Below are 15,916 nucleotides of genomic sequence, written 5' to 3'. Positions count from 1 at the left end.
AGAACCATCTGGGTAGAGGGAACCATAATTGATTGCTTCCATTCGTTGGTCAAGTCTATAGGGCATTATCTTTATGAATGATTGATGTGAGAAGGCCAATCCACTGTGGGCAGTGCCACCCCTATTTGGTGATCCTGGCTGTATAAGAAAGCAGGTTAAACAAGCTGTGGGGAACAAACCAGTGAGCAGTGTTTCTCGATGGCTTCTGTTTCAGTTCCTGCCTCTTTGGTTCCTGCCTTGAGTTCGCTGGCCTGCCTTCTCAGAAGTGAAAGATGAATGAAACGGTTCCTCTCCAAGTTGTTTTGGGTCATGGCTTTTATCACAACAACAGGTAAGCAAACTAAGACACAGGAGCAGGAAGCATCTGTGACGTCAAGTCAGTCTGAGTCCCAGTGAGTTCCAGGCCAGTTGTGTCTACATAGATATTCCGTCTTAAACCAAACCAAACAAAACCATGAGCCAATTGGTTTAAGTCACACAGGTCTTAGGAGAAGTTAAGAGCACACAAAGAAGCAGGCAATGGTCCTTGAGCCTGTGTCTTCCTGTGCTATACAAGCCAGCACAAAGATGGCAGGTCATATCTCCATGTCTGTGGAAAAGTAGCAACCACACTTCTGCATTACTGTTTCTTCATGTGTCTGTGCAGTAGACATGTGTTACTATTCATACTAGTTCACTGTATTCAAACTATAACAACTTAAGGCCCATAACCAATGCGTAGGGCTTGGCAGGGTTAAATATAGACCAAAGGCCCTTTCTCTGTCAGGTCATTAGGGTGCTAGCATATGTCTGCAGTTTAGAACCTTGTTGGTAACTATGGGCTAGAGGACTTTCTTAAGGGAGGACTCCCAGGGGGAAAGTGTGTGGCACTTACTTAGGTGGGTGGCCAGCATGGCAGCTTGGCTGCAGGCATGGGGTGATACCAGATGAAACATGACAGGCAGACACCTCCACGTCTGTGAAAAAGTAGCAGCCCTGTTTCTGTATTACTGTTTCTGCATATGCCCATGTAATAGATACGTGTAATTAGGATATTAGTTAGTAGTATACTAGTACACATCCAGCATTTTTGGGAATAAGACACAGTTCCTCCTTTCCTTGAATGAGGCTTGGGCCCAATTCACTTTCAAGGTCTTGCTCCGGAAACAGTTCGGACGCTGCTTTTAGTTTCATCTTTGTCTTTCTAAAAGTGGATCCCATTCATGCCATCCAGGCTTGCCGCTCTTCTCTTCCTCTCCTAGAAGTCTACCGCGCAAGGCGGAAGAGCAACTTGCCATGCCAGGGCAGCAGAGACAACCTGTGTGTAAAGGATAAAAGTTCTTTTTTGTCACAGGAGGAGGATTCTAAAACAGACATCCTGAGAGACAAGGGGAGAGCTCTGCCTAGTCACAGCAGGGTGCACACATAGCTCTCTGATGACTCACTACCAAATGCTTCCTAAAAGAGACTCCTTAAGTTACCGTAACATTTCAGAACGGTATTTATAGCGCCAATAGAAAAGAGGCGGAGCTAGTGACTTGGAGCCTCTCCTCCGCACTCTGCTGTCCTGCCAGCTAGACATCTCTGTCAGTTTCCGAGCTTTCTTTGTTCCCTGCCCAGAGGCAGAAACTCCAAGGGTCTCCTGATGTCCAAGGGGGGCGCGGCAGGGCTCCCCCTCGCCGTTCTCTCCCACCTCCCAGCCCTCCCACTGGACTCTCCAGTCAGAGGCACTCTGCCTCTCACTGAAATTTTTCTCTCTGTTTATTAGCAGTTCACATGCACTGTCTTGAAATAAGTGGGCATGCCAGAGGCTGTTTGCTCTGGTGTTCTTCCGCTGGGAATGATATGTTTTGGTGGTTTCCCATGTGTTACCTAGGATATGGCCAAAGGAGGCCGGGGTCTACTTGAGAGCCCTGGAAGGCTTCTTTTTTTTTTTTTCTTTTCTTTTTTTTCAGAGCTGGGGACTGAACCCAGGGCCTTGTGCTTGCTAGGCAAGCACTCTACCACTGAGCTAAATCCCCAACCCCTTCCTGGAAGGCTTCTGAAGGAGGGCTTCCTTGTCAGTAGGATGGCCTAATTGAGTTCTTGATTAACCACTCACTGGCCCCTTTCCAGCAGAGCTCAGTGTCCTCCCAGAACACCACAGACTTATATATCTGTCTACTACCACACTACAGAATTTTAGAGCAATGAGATCTATCAATCTGCATCCCACCCAGCACCATCCAACTTGTACAAATGGCCCTCAAGGCACGAAGGATGAACACACGTCCAAGCGAATGTCTATTCTGCTTTTTGTTCACTTGGTCTTGGTAGGGAAGGGGATATAAAGTGTGCTTTATATAATTCAACTTCTTGTATCCTGTGGGTGGTTTTGTGAAAAAAAAAAACAAGCGTCAGTTTTACTGCTAAGCACCTATGGCATCAGATCATTTCCCCCATGTTAGCCTCTTTACCTTCCGAAGCTGAGCGACACAGCGGCCATTGCTTTCAGAGGTTACAGATGAGATGGCCGACTCCAGGGACATTACACAGTGTTCTCTACCATCTCTCTGATTGTAATTGATGAAGCGAACATTTGCATCTCTGGGGGTGTGTGTCTTATTGTTTATGCTATCCTTCGGTGTCCCCCAAATTTCACTGTTACTGTGGCAAGAATGTTTTCCCAGTGTGAATTAAACTTGGAAGACATGTGTGTTGTTGTTGTTGTTGTTGTTGTTGTTGTTGCTGTCGTCGTCGTCGTCGTCATCGTCAGATCTCTCGGTGTAGCACTGACTAGTTTCAACTCCAACATCCTGCACCCATCCGCTCAGTGAGTGAACTGCAGAATTTCAGGTGGATAGCACTGCACCCAGCTTAGAGAACCTAGCTTAGAGAACACACTTTTAAGGGAGTCGTGGAATACGTGGGACACGAAAGCAGAGACCTCACTGGGGGGCTGGAGGGGAGCAGTCTGGGAGGGGATGGGTGAGGGCGAGTCCAGTGCATTTATGCATAAAAATGCCACGATGAAATGCGTTACTTTGTCTACTAACTTAAATAAATACACAGGAGGGGAGGATCTTAAGGAGATGGCGCTCCTCTTTGAAAGAGGACACTCGAAGGCTTCGCTCTCAAAATAAGTGAATGACTCTAGAAAGAGCTTTGAAATGTATTATCATTATGGAAAATTTCAAACATATACCAAAGTAATCGGACTGGCCCAGAAGCCTTTCCCTGTCCCTCCCAGCTACGACTGCCCTATATCTCTCGCTGCATTCCTCCTCTTCCCACTGGATTATATTGAACGAAATACCAGATTCTTTTAATTAATTGACTAAGACATTTTTTTAATGACTAGGATGCAGTTTCTGGGCTCTAATTACGCTCAGATGATCTGGATAAAAGGAGAAACTGGTTTCTTCCAAGGGCCAGAACTATACACCCACTGTTCTTTGTAGAGGGGGCTGAGAGTTCATTCTATCTTTAGAGTCCATTAGCTCTTTAGGGGCAGCAGATGTCCTCCTAGCTTAGTATAATGTGGGAGACCTGTTAGTGCTCCTGTGTCTGAGTGTCTGAGACTCAGATGAACTCAAAGGCGTGGGAATACACGGGCTCCTCTGCTGAGAGCTCTGGGTCAGCACAAGTGAGAGAGACTTTCTTTTCTGATAGAGATTTCATATGCAGTCCTATGCAAGGAGATCTCACACTTTTCAATGGACTGTCTGACAAACTTTCAGAGACTGGACAATGATAATGGCACTAGGGAAGAGAGTGTCTGCCCTTGAGAGCCCAAACCTTGTTGGGAGGAGTAGACACATTTGAATGCTTGTAGGAGAACTTGCACGTAGTTAAGGTTTGTGGAAAAGCCTCACAAACGCTGGGCTTTCATCAGAAGAAAACTCGTGTACTTTAACCCTTCATTGTGAGCCGGGATGTTAACATAAGTAGATAATAGCCAGGTCTGTTAGTGCTGGTAATCCTGGCTCTTGGGAGGTGAGGCAAGAGGATCTGGGCTGGAAAAGTCACTAGTAAGCAAGATGTGGACCATTCAGGCCCGAGGACCTGGATTCTTCCCCAGTTCCAGGCACAGCGGTGTGAGAAACACTTCTGGTTTGCTGTATAGCTATCAAAGGCAGCGAGCCAGGTAAGGACTCATGTTTTTTGAACATCCCCTTAGCGCGCGCGTGCAAACACACACACACACACACACACACACACACACACACACACACACACACAGAGCAATTTATATTGGACTGTGGAGTCAACCTCTCACCAATGCAGTGAAACACAGTTGCCACCTAAATCGGAGATAAAAGATGGGAGCCATCTTGCCCCCAGGGTGTTGTTAGCCTGGTTTGGATTCTGGCTAGTGAACTCTAGATTTAGTGAGAGGCCCTGTCTTAAAACAAAACAAAACAAAACAAGAACCCCCCCCCCAAAAAAAAACCAAGCCTCCATAAGAACATATTTGTATGTTTCTCTATGCTTCGTCCCCAACACACACACACAAGTGTTTGAGGCTGTCTATCCTGGGCTATATAGACTGTGTCCCCTCCACTCCCCAAAATCTAACGTGTGTATGTGTGTGTGTGTGTGTGTGTGTGTGTGTGTATCCCCAAGAGTGTGAGCACATGCTAAAAAGGATGAGCAGTATATAGAGGGGACACGAAGGCTCGTTACTAGGGTGAGAACCGTTCTGATATCTGTGGCTTTATATACTTTGGAATCTCAGGTCTAAAAATAACTTTCACTTGGAACTGGTTGTTGTTTATCCGTATCCTGGATTTTCCCATTCTTAAAAATACTCTGACATGCACATAAAGACTGTGTTCTGAAGGTCAGTGCTCCTTAATCCTGAAGGGCGTGGCAAGTCCTTTATATATCGGTCTAAGAATAGGTCTTGGTGCAAGTCAGGTATAGGACTGGATGAAAGTGCTGCACTAGTTTATTTTTAAGCCAAGCCCTTCAGAAGAAGAGTAAAATCCATGCTTAATATTGATCAGTAACACAAAAGAATCCATGCATCGAGATCCTCAGTGTTCACCAATAACTTCACAGTTTCTGTGCAACAGAGTAGTTTTGTCTCACAGCGGAGGAGGGAGAAATTTCTCCAGAATCTTTTCCTTTGTGGCATTTCAAATTGGAGAGTAATGTAACATCCCAAAATCACAAAAAAATGAACTCTTTTTGAGAAGCTGCCGCTTGGTCCTCTGGTGCTGGAGGCCAGGCAAGAGGAAGGAAGGAAAAAGGAAGGAAGGAAGGAAGGAAGGAAGGAAGGAAGGAAGGAAGGAAGGAGAGAGAGAAATATATTAATTCAACAGGACTGGCCAGGGTTCAGAGATAGCCCACTGTCCCACTCTTAGCCCCTGGAATTCCCTCATAAAGGATGACCTTGACAGACACTTCTTTGTACCTGCCTGCCTGGAGACTTGAAAACAAGCAAAACCAGGAAGCATCTGAACAACTTAGGGGGGGGGGTCAAATAGGGCTCTTTTGCCTTTCTTTGTTTTTAAAGGGTATATTTCTGACTGACTCACTGGGCTGCTCAGGCCTCTCAGAACCATTACAAGATGAATCCGGGAAGGAGACAAGGAGCCTGCTAAAGCTGTCCCTTCCTGCACACAGATGGGGTACTATACTGTTAGTCTTTTCTAGTTGGTCTTTTCTCTGTCCCTGCCTCCAGAGTCATAAGTAGAGTGAGTGACTGTTGGAAGCAACATTTTCTCCCTGTCAGGCTTGGAGCTTAGTGTCTAAGCTGACCTGCTCCATCAGGCACTTGGGGAAAACCAGAGGCCATGAATGGTCCTGACTGGGATTTCACTCACATGGATCCAGGCTGGGAAAAAAGCTCTGTGGAAAGAGATTTTATGATGAATTGTGAAAACATTGCTGTTTTGAAATGTGCCTTCTAGCAGTGTAGTCCTAGCACTCCAGTTAGCTTTCTACTTCATAGGCAAACACCTAACCCAGTAAAGAAAGAGCTCCTGCCTCCTTTAGCCGTCCCACCTCCTCCTACAGGACCTTTGCATGACATCAAGGTATATCCCCATGATAACTAGTTCTATGCAACTGCCTGTTCTCTGGAAGAATTCCACAAGGTCTGCTCTTGAAAAACTCTGAACTTTAAAGATTCTCATCACTTTCAAGACATCAGTCCAAGAGCGAAACTAGCTACAATTGCAAGTTGGGCTACATCAGCCAGAGGCCCGCTCCCTTCTTAGTTTCTCCCAGACAATTCCTCACTCTTGTCGCTCATTGCTTCCACAGTGTTTTCAGCCATCCTTGTCCTTAGCTGTCTGGCTTCTCTCCTCAGCACAGACGATTCCTCTCTAAGGCTGAGCTGAAAAATTCACTCAGGTGACATCGTCTTTACCCAGTTGTTCTCCATAGGGTGGTTTTTTGATCTCCTGACTTGGTGAGGGGCTACTAGACATCTCACAGTGCACAGTGAAAACCTCTTCTCACCAACTGACAGCTCCATCCACAATGCCTAGAAGAGAGATCCCGCCTTTACCCAAGGTGGAACTTACGTGGGTTTCCTTCTAATGCCACTGCTTCTATTAAACTCTCCATGACTTTGTTTCCTCTTATTGTATCTGTCATTAAACTACACACTATAGGATATTGCTCTTTTGAATTTGCACGTGTGGCTTATTCCGTGAATTGGATCTGAGCCTTCAACATTCGCCCTTCATTTTTACATAATTAATTGTATCTGATCTAATACTCTGTACTTAGTGCATAATCACTCAATATATTCCATGTCAATGAGCAGTCATTCACCGAAGTCTGATGACGACACACTCAGGTAACGAAGACGCTTTCCTGATAGATTTAGAGACAAGTTAAGGTAAAAAGTCTTCTCTAAGAGACAGAAATCAAGCAGGCATATAGGGGAGTAAACAGCATATGGTTCATCTGATGCTGGTTGACAATAATCCAGATCCTGCTGAAGCAAACCGTGTGGCCCAGAGAAGAAGGCATGGCAGGCTATGGCTGAGGTTCAGCCTTAGCGAGAGCAATGACTGGATCTGGAAAACACAGGTGGCTTTGGAGCGTGTCCCCTGGGAGAAGATGGGAATCGCGTCGTATCCTGTCGTGACTCAGATGACAGGATTGTCAAGACATTTCCCATCTACTTGTTTGTGTCCCATGCTGATGGAGAATGTTCACATAAATAACTCAGCCTCTCAGCCTGGCAGACGGGAACGGCTCCAACAGTTCATGCAGAACAATGGCTTAAACAAGAACTTCCAGAGCATCGGGCAAGGTTTGGGATTAGACCCTTAAATTCCCATGAACTTACGGTGTGTCACCTCAAGATTACATGTGGGGTTACTGATAAGATCCATTTGCCCAACTTCATATTCTGAGAGTCAAACCTTGTTTTGTGGTTGTTGTACAGGACTATTCTTTGAGTCAATCAATCACCATCTTTCAGAGTTCAGTCGGGTCCACTTGGCAAAAAAAGGGTGTGGGGTGGGGATTGGTGACTCTTTGCACGGACCAGCATGTCAACCTCACGAGAGGCATGGAGTGCCACAGCCCTCAGCTGAGTATTCAGCTCTTGGCTAATTGCACCTCTTTGCTAATTGCACATGGCCTCTGGGAGAGACTACAGTATGTAGGCCAGGGAGGGGAGGCTCCATTTATGTTGTTATGGGAAAACCATCATTCATTCTAGGTAAGACTTTTCAGTGTGGTCTTTTTAGGGAAAGTACCCATAATTCCAGCCCATCACCTCTTACATGTGCTCTGTAAGGAAGCCTGATAATTGGCGATTTCTCTGAGTGAACTTGGGTTGAATCGACTTATTGTTGGGACCTCCGAAGGAAGGGTCTATGCTCTTTCCATCTCCTGATGGGACAGGATTTCAGCAACACTTGGTGTAGTCAGTAAGATATGATGACGGTGAAGATGAGTGTGGGAAGAACAGAGGTGTCGTCCCTAATGTGGAGAAGGAGAAGAGACAAGCAACAGAGGTAAAGCTGTGTGATGTGTGCTTGCAGAGGAAGTTTTGATGTGGTAGCTGTCTCTGTAGGAGGTAGCAGACCAGGGATGGATATCAGCAGGCAGCTGCAGGGCAGCCTGGCTGTTACTATAGGAGACAGAAGATCCTGGGGAGACTGCAGGTGGGAAGGGGGATTGCAGTAAGGGAGGGATGTATGGCTGCCATCTTCAGTATTGACCTTCAACTTAGCAGGGCAATGAATCAAAGAGACAGATATGCAGGTGTTGACCTCCTGGAGTGTGTGTGTGTGTGTGTGTGTGTGTGTGTGTGTGTGTGTGTGTGTGTGTATTGTTTTGTTTTTCACTAGGGGCCCAATAGGGGAAGAAGACTCAGACTAAACCGGTAATATAGAGCTTCTTCTGAGACTACAAACCCTGGATCCTATAGGAGAAGTCAGATGCTCCTCAGGTCCCACCTTTCATGTGGAGTAAGGGAAGGTGGATGATCCTGTTGGGGGTCTGGTATAGGAGGCTGGGTGATCAGAGAATATTCAACCCCATAGCTCTTAGAGCTACAGGAGACCTTCAGGTAAGCAGAGAGAGCCTCTTAACATCTGGCTTGTGAGACTATGGAATGTGGGGGGAGATGAGATCCTCTGAGTGAGGGTGGTAGAAGCCAAGAAGCTGAACAAAACCAACACCTATGCCTCCTTGAGACAAAGGCTTTACGATTAAAGGCCATAAGAGTCCCTGAAGGAATGGCTCCTATGAGCCAGTAGGGACATGTGGTTGTCTCCAGCTGAGGTCTCCTGGATATTAGGGACCAGAACACAGAAGAAGGTAGGCCCTGCTGAGAGCACTGGGATGCAGGAAACGGTGTTTGATGCTCAGTGCACAGCCCCCAGGGATTGTGTTTACTGGGGACCCAAGAAAGAAACAGACTGGAGCAAGGACTGGGAGTCTGGTTTGGAGCCTTGGTGGCAGTGTGGAGCCGGACCCTGACTGGTCTGGACCGCTGTGAAGATTGTAGAGCTTTAGGTCAAAGTTTGGACCAGAATCCAAACATTTTGTTGTGGTAGGGACAGCCGGCGGTTGCTTAACATTTCCCTGAGAATGAAGTTTAGCAACAGCGATGGCTTCACATCACGTGAAAACGGAAATTTCCTGGAAAAAGTCGCGTGTGTGCTGACTCCATCACATTCATTTCTCTCAAGCCGTCCTCTGCAGCACTGTGTGTGCATACATGCTCACACACGGATGTGTGTGCATACATGCTCATACACGGATGTGTGTGCGTACATGCTCATACACAGAAGCCAGAAGAGGGTGCCGGATATCCTGGAGTTACAGATGGGCACGTGAGTGGGAGGGGCTCCTGGGAACTGAACCTGGGAGCGCAGCACCCACTCTTACCGCTAAGTCCTCTTTCCAGCCTTCACGTTGCCAGGTATCCTAAAATTTAGGCCCCACACAAGGTTCTGGATTTATCAGTTTGTTTGTTTGTTTGTTTCTTCCAAAGTCCTTTGACTGATCCATTCACATTACAGAACGTTATTTCTAAGAAAGCAACGATGACAGCGAAACATACAAGGAACTTCTTTTGAATGAGAATATAAATTGCTTTTAGAGTTTTGTTTTGTTTTAACAGGTCTGGCAGCACTGTAGCCATTTCATCACTGAAGGAAAGTGTCACAAGTAACTGAGAGCATTTATTAATGTCTGTTCAGTGCAAAGTTAGCCAAAAAGGCCTCTTTTAAGAGACTCCGTATTTTACTGTTTTCTCTGAGAACAGCCAGGACTAATTAGAAGATGCTCGCAGCTTGTAGTCGTTAGATCTGAGCGTTTGTTAACAAGCACTCCTACGTAAAACGAAGCCCGGTCATATCTTAAATTCCCAGTCTGCTTCTCTCTTCAGGCCCCGCTGCCACCTCTCTGTTTAAATGCAATAATTTGTTTTGTTTAATGCCATTGCTGAACAGAGGGAGTCGGGATAGAAATATCTCAAGGGCTCCACCTAATTCGAATCCCAGTCCTGAACGCTGGAGAAAAACGTGGCTTCTTACTAAAAGGAAAGCAGTCTAGAACAATAGTGTGCGGTTCACGAATTCCACCCAGCCATGGGACAATTGAGCTACCGAATCACACGAGTCATGTCACAATGAGGCCACACAGACCAGCTGCTCCGTAAAGGAGCCTGGCTGCCCGAGAGGGGAACTTTGAAGATAAATATTGCCACATGTGAAAAGAAAAGAAAAATCCCAACAAACCTTAATTGTACATCATGCCCCTCTTTCGAATGCTGTTTGCCGTGGGAATGGAAGGTTTTGCGTCTTGACCCATGAATGCTGTGAACATCCTTTCCAGGATGGATGATAGAATTAAGAGTGTGCTGTGGGATATGGGGCCTTGTTAACTGTGAGAAGAGCCTTGCTTTTGTTTTAGCACTCTTTGCTCCCCTCCGTCCTGCTGGCGTCTCTAGAGACGGGACATACACAGTTGACTCTTCAGTGATTGGTGGGGCTGTCCTCTTGGTACACCAGCTGAAGGGAAATGTGACATGCAGGCTGGCTTCCCAGAGCCATGATGGTAGATGTCTCCAGGGAGTAATGCTGACTATGTCAGATGGATTCCTGGATTTTTGAAATAGATCCCAAAGCCAAGCTTACCTTTACCTTAACTGTGACGCTGAGATTTTCTTGCAGGTGGCATTAATGGCAATGCTACAGTGACCCTTGTCACTGTCCTCTCCTTTTACTTTTTTCTTGAAAGTGGCTGAATTTTTATTTTTATTTTTTTGTTAAGTCCCAGCTGTACATTCGAGACAAGAAAGACTAGAGAAGTCCCCGGGGCTTTAGAGATTAAGGCAATAAGGACAGGGGTCGTAGACGATGGCCACCACTGGGAATTCAGAGACTGAAAATCTCCTGGAAGACTAGAAAGAAGGTTCTAGGAGCTGCTGCACAAGAAGAGGACCCAAACCAGGTCTCTAGCACCCATGTGAAAAGCCAAATGTGATGTCTGTGCTAGGGATGGAGAGACAGAAGGATCTGTGGGGTTCCCAGGCCAGCCGGGCAGTCTAGCTCTGTGTTCAGTGGGAGACTCTGAGTAAGAGTAAGGCGGCAAACGAGTGAGGAAGATACTTGATGCAGAGAGAGGGAGGGAGAGATAGATGATAGATGATAGATAGATAGATAGATAGATAGATAGATAGATAGATAGATAGATAGGAGATAGATAGATGATAGATAGATAGATGATAGATAGATGATAGATAGATAGATAAGAGATAGATAGATTATAGATAGATAAGAGATAGATGATAGATAGACAGATGATAGATAGATGATAGATGATAGATAGATAGATAGATAGATAGATAGATAGATAGATAGATAGATGATAGAATCAGAGTCTGACTCTAAAAAATTTGATCTCTGTCAATCCAGTCTTGGAGGATTCTGAGGAAGAGTCTTTCTTTAGTTTGCTGTAGGTCACATGGTGATGCTCCCATCTAAACAATGTCTTTCTGAGGCTATGTAGGTAGCATCGTTCTCTGCAGCTAAGGTCATTTTCTTATGACTTGTGGAAGAAATGCTTCTTTCGGTTTCTCTTCACAAGTTCAGGAATCAACTCTGCCCGAATCAAGGATACTTAAGCTGATGTGTACACTGTTCAAAACAGGACCCGGCATCTCTCCAGGTGGAAGGTGCAATAAACGTTAGTTTTGAGTATTATCATCATTCGCTTCATATTTTGTTCTCTAAATCATGAGAAAACAAAGAACTAACAAGAGGCTGAGATTTTTTTTTTAACAATATGAGTGTGCCATGAACAGAGAAAAAAAAGGAGAGGTACCTATTTACTTAAATTACACACAATGTAAATTATATGCAATTTGGGAGAGCTTTTTACCAGCCACAGGTAATTACGTCCTGAAGTGTATATCAGTTACCCCCTCGTTATTTTCTCAGGAGGGCCACAGGTCACAGCTCTCTCATCAAACCTGCCTTCTCCTTGAGCTTGAGATGGCTGGGTAACAGGAATACACCAGTGGCCATCAGCTGCTGTCTCCCTCTGTGGCAGATCCAATGGCTTCGGCTCGCGATGAGCTCTCTTAGCACTGTCGCGCCATACATAGTTCTGGCTATGGGAGAAAGACACATACATCTGGCTCATGAAGCCAGGCACAGACAGAGGTACACTGTGCTGAAAGAGAAGCCATATAAAGGAATCTAGCTTGTGGCACTGCAAAATTCCAAATCTGCAATAATCTGAAGAAAATCAAACATCAGGAAAGAATCTGAACTAAGAGTAGAAATGCTGGCACATCCTGTGTTGTGAAAACACCAGACACTGTTGGAGGACTTGTGGATGGGTGGACCTGGAATCTCCACAGAGAGAAATGGAGGGTTAGGTGGTGTACCAGGGTTGTGGGGGAGTAGGCTCCTCATCTGCCTGAGATAGGATTCAGGGCAGGCTCTACTTAAGACAGGAGAGAAAATCTGAAACTACCGGTTTCACATTAGAATTATCTCAGATGTCACATCCTTAGTACAAAACAGAGAGGTGCTTAGGGTATATGGCTTCCCTTGAGTAGATTTGATGACACACACTCAGTTCTTCATAGAAGACACAAAAAAGGAAAAAAAAATATGAAGAGAAAGAGGGAAAGTAGGAAGCGGGGTATGAGAAACTCTTTAAAACTCTTTCAAATGCATCCATTCATTTTCAAGTCCCAGTTCTGCTGCCTGAAGAGCACAGTTAAAGAGCAAGTAGGCGAATTTGACAGACTCAATGTTAGGAGTGATAATGTCCAAGAGAGCCTTTCTCTTCTCCTGTGAGGAGGGAATCTGGGGGGATGAGAGAGTAGCCTGTGCCTCATACTTTCCCTTCCCCTCCTCCCTGTGTAAGCCCCTTTAGTCTCAAAGTAAAGGGACTTAGAGAAACTTGATAAAAGTTCTCCCTCATGCTTGAAATGCACTTACCCTGGTAACAGGAAACGTGGAGTCTTGTGATGTAGATTGTTCTACCAGATGGCAATCTTAGCACATGCTATTTATGTAGATTGGCCTTATGCGTGAGTCATCTCTTTAAGATTGACCTCAGCAGCCACTGTAGACCTTGGTTCCACACTGCCATTATTAATAGATAATAGTAACAGAGTCAATTTATGCTTGTATAATAAGCCAAATGCCTTTACATGACATTAAATATGGAATTATTTTCTCTTGGTTAATAGCACTTAATTCATTCATGCCTTTGTGGTTTTTTGTTTGTTTGTTTGTTTGTTTTTTGAGTGTACTCTTTGGCAAGAGCACGCACAACATTTAACTCAATAGACATTGGTAGTTGCACAGGACTGCACTCTCACTAAGCCATGCTGCCTTGGAGGTTAATTTCCTATTCGTATGAAAATGGTTCTCTTCCAGGCTCAGTCATTAATTATCAGATCGATGGTGACAGATCTGAAAAGAGTGACAATTCATCCTTGTACTAGGACATTCAAGGAATGCATACAATAACAAGAGGAAGTTAATAGCCTGGAATACTCAGTGGCCACACAACAGTCCTCTGTAGACTGAAGAGCTGGGCCATTGGCTAGGGAACTCAGAACAAGATGCTTTTGAGAACACAGATTGAGAAGCCACGGGTGTATCCCAGGTCTGAGGGTGAAGGCCTCCAAGGTCCATGTACCTCACTGCTGTAAGTCTGTGTTCCAAGGCTGAAGAAGCTGGAGTCTGATATTCCTAAAACCACATCCACTGAGGAAGAAACTCTTAATCCAGGGCTTGCTTCCCCTTTCTTTCTCCCATCTCCAGCCTGTGAGATGGAGCTCCTCTCAGGGTAGCTTTCATCCACTCAGTTCTCCAAGCTAGTCTCCTCTGAAAACAGCTCATAGGCATGTCTAGAGGTGTCCTCCAGAGTATCCTCTAGAGGTGTCCTCCAGAGAGGTGTACTCCAGAGAGGTGTACTCCAGAGAGGTGTGCTCCAGAGGTGTGCTCCAGAGGTGCCTTCCTAGTTCTCCTGATGAATGTTTTTAAGGTTTGGTAGAAAATCCAAATTGATGACCACAACATGCTCTCATCTTTCCTTCCCCTTAACCACTGGGACAATTCAGCCATGCAGAACAGTTTCACGCTTATTGCAACGCTTGTTATTTGGCAGTTGCCAATAGACTAGAGAGTAAAGGTTATACCAGCATAAACTCTTCACAATTAGGGACATTGCTTTCCTTACATTCAGCCATCAGCCTGTTCCGCCTTCCTGCCTCTCCTCCTTGACTTCTGCCCCTTCTGCCCTACATTTTCCCCATAACAGTGCCTATAATGATTTTATATATATATATATCACAGGTCAGTGCCCTTTGGCTTTTTAGCCGTCTATAGCCATTTTCTGAGGTAACATTGTATCCTCTCATGGACATAGAATGGCACCGTTTTAGACAGCCAATTCTTGCTCACATGCTGTAGCAACCCAACACTCTGCTCTCTTTAGTCTCCTTCCTTCCCATCCCAGCTGAGGTGGATGTCTGTGTGGCCCTAGCTTGGGCACTAGGATGGCCTGGAGCTGACAGCTAATGCTCTGAGTTCCCTTAGCTTAGCTCTTGCTTTTCTTTGGTATCTCCAGTCAAACCACATTCTTTTCCAACCTCCTTCTGAGATGACTTGGCCTTTACCTCCTCCTCCTCCTCCTCCTCCTCCTCCTCCTCCTCCTCCTCCTCCTCCTCCTCCTCCTCTTCCTCCTCTTCCTCCTCTACCTCCTCTTCTTCCTCTTCTTCCTCCTCCTCCTCCTTTCCTCCTCTCCTCCTCCTCCCTTCAAAGGCAAATTGAGGTCAGTCCACCTTTCTAGCATATTCCCTGATTATCTCTGAGGAAGAAATGCTGTCATTGTCTCTGCTGTCTTGCTTTCTGTTATTTCCCGCCCAGCCATCAGTGGGACGAGACTCCGGGGTACAATAACTGTGCACGTGTATTCATTTTTTTCCATGCCCTCTAAATGAGCCCGGATTTTGTGACTGAACTGAGACTTGAAAACAAAGATGGCCAGTTCATAAGGGAGGTTCAAGTTCCACGGGAGTGACGTCATCATTAAGGGTACAGGTCATAGTGAGAAGCAACAGGCTTTGCTTTACCTATTTCTGGCAGGAATTAGAGAGTGGTTCATTACTGAATCCGCACCGCTAATAATAATACTCAGGTCTAATTTTAGGTGACTTTTTCCTTAGTTATATACTGAGTGGGCCCACAGCTGTGACACCCGCAGAATTCTTTAAATTGAGGTCCTTTATCACCAGGGCTACTTTATACTCTAGCAGCACATGGAACCTTGTCCTGGCCCCTTCGCTCTACGGTGGGAAGCACCCACTTTCCCCCCAGAGGCAACAACTATTTGACAGTTTCATGAGGTCTCAACAAAGCTCACCTGAGACAGCTGCAGCTCATCCTGAGAGCAGCAGTTTCCCTGCGGTCCGCTCCACACACCAGTAAAGAGATCAGGCTCTGGAACCAGATCAAAGTGGGACCCAGTTCTAACCTCGGCAATGCTAACCTTTGACAAGTGACGAAACCGCATGTGGCCTTGGATTCCTCATGCAAGGAAGGCAGAGTAATGTAGCACCGTCTCATGAAGTTTGGCTGTGAGCTCTCAGTGACAGATCATGAAAAGTACCTGGCACCAGCGGACAGCAGCTATTTTTATCTGTGATCCACGAGGCAGAGCCTTGCTGTGTTCTCCGCGGTCTGAAATGGAGATGCCCTTACATCATCCTTCCTGGCTAGTCTTAATCATTTGTGTCCTTTGACTCTTACATGCCCATCACAAGCTGCTAGAGCAGTAGCCACGGTAAGGACATAGATGGTCGTTGCAGAATGTGGGGACTGTGGAATTTCACCAGCATTCCTAAATCAGTAGTCACTGACATCAAGCACACAGGCACCGTAGATCCTCTCCAGCCAAACATTATTTTCACCACCTCTGCCCCCTAAGTGCTCCCTTTTTTCCC

General features: G+C 45.7%; 1 long non-coding RNA gene across 2 annotated transcripts; it reads right to left on the bottom strand.

Moving 5' to 3' along the window:
- Positions 1-300: 300 nt before the first annotated feature.
- Positions 301-15,546, bottom strand: LOC120096341 (uncharacterized). Of its 2 annotated transcripts, none has more exons than XR_015635755.1 (2): positions 15,337-15,546; positions 301-1,297 (listed from the first exon to the last, which is right to left on the bottom strand). It is a non-coding gene; the product is annotated as an uncharacterized LOC120096341 (long non-coding RNA). The 2 variants fall into 2 exon arrangements; XR_015635756.1 differs by lacking the exon at positions 301-1,297 and adding an exon at positions 4,892-5,180.
- Positions 15,547-15,916: the final 370 nt, after the last annotated feature.

The sequence above is a fragment of the Rattus norvegicus genome, chromosome 13 (assembly GCF_021556685.1).
Source record: "Rattus norvegicus strain SHRSP/BbbUtx chromosome 13, alternate assembly SHRSP_T2T, whole genome shotgun sequence".
NCBI lineage: Eukaryota > Metazoa > Chordata > Mammalia > Rodentia > Muridae > Rattus > Rattus norvegicus.
The sequence above is the reverse complement of the archived record's forward strand: the minus strand, read 5'-3'. Positions and strand labels throughout refer to the sequence as shown.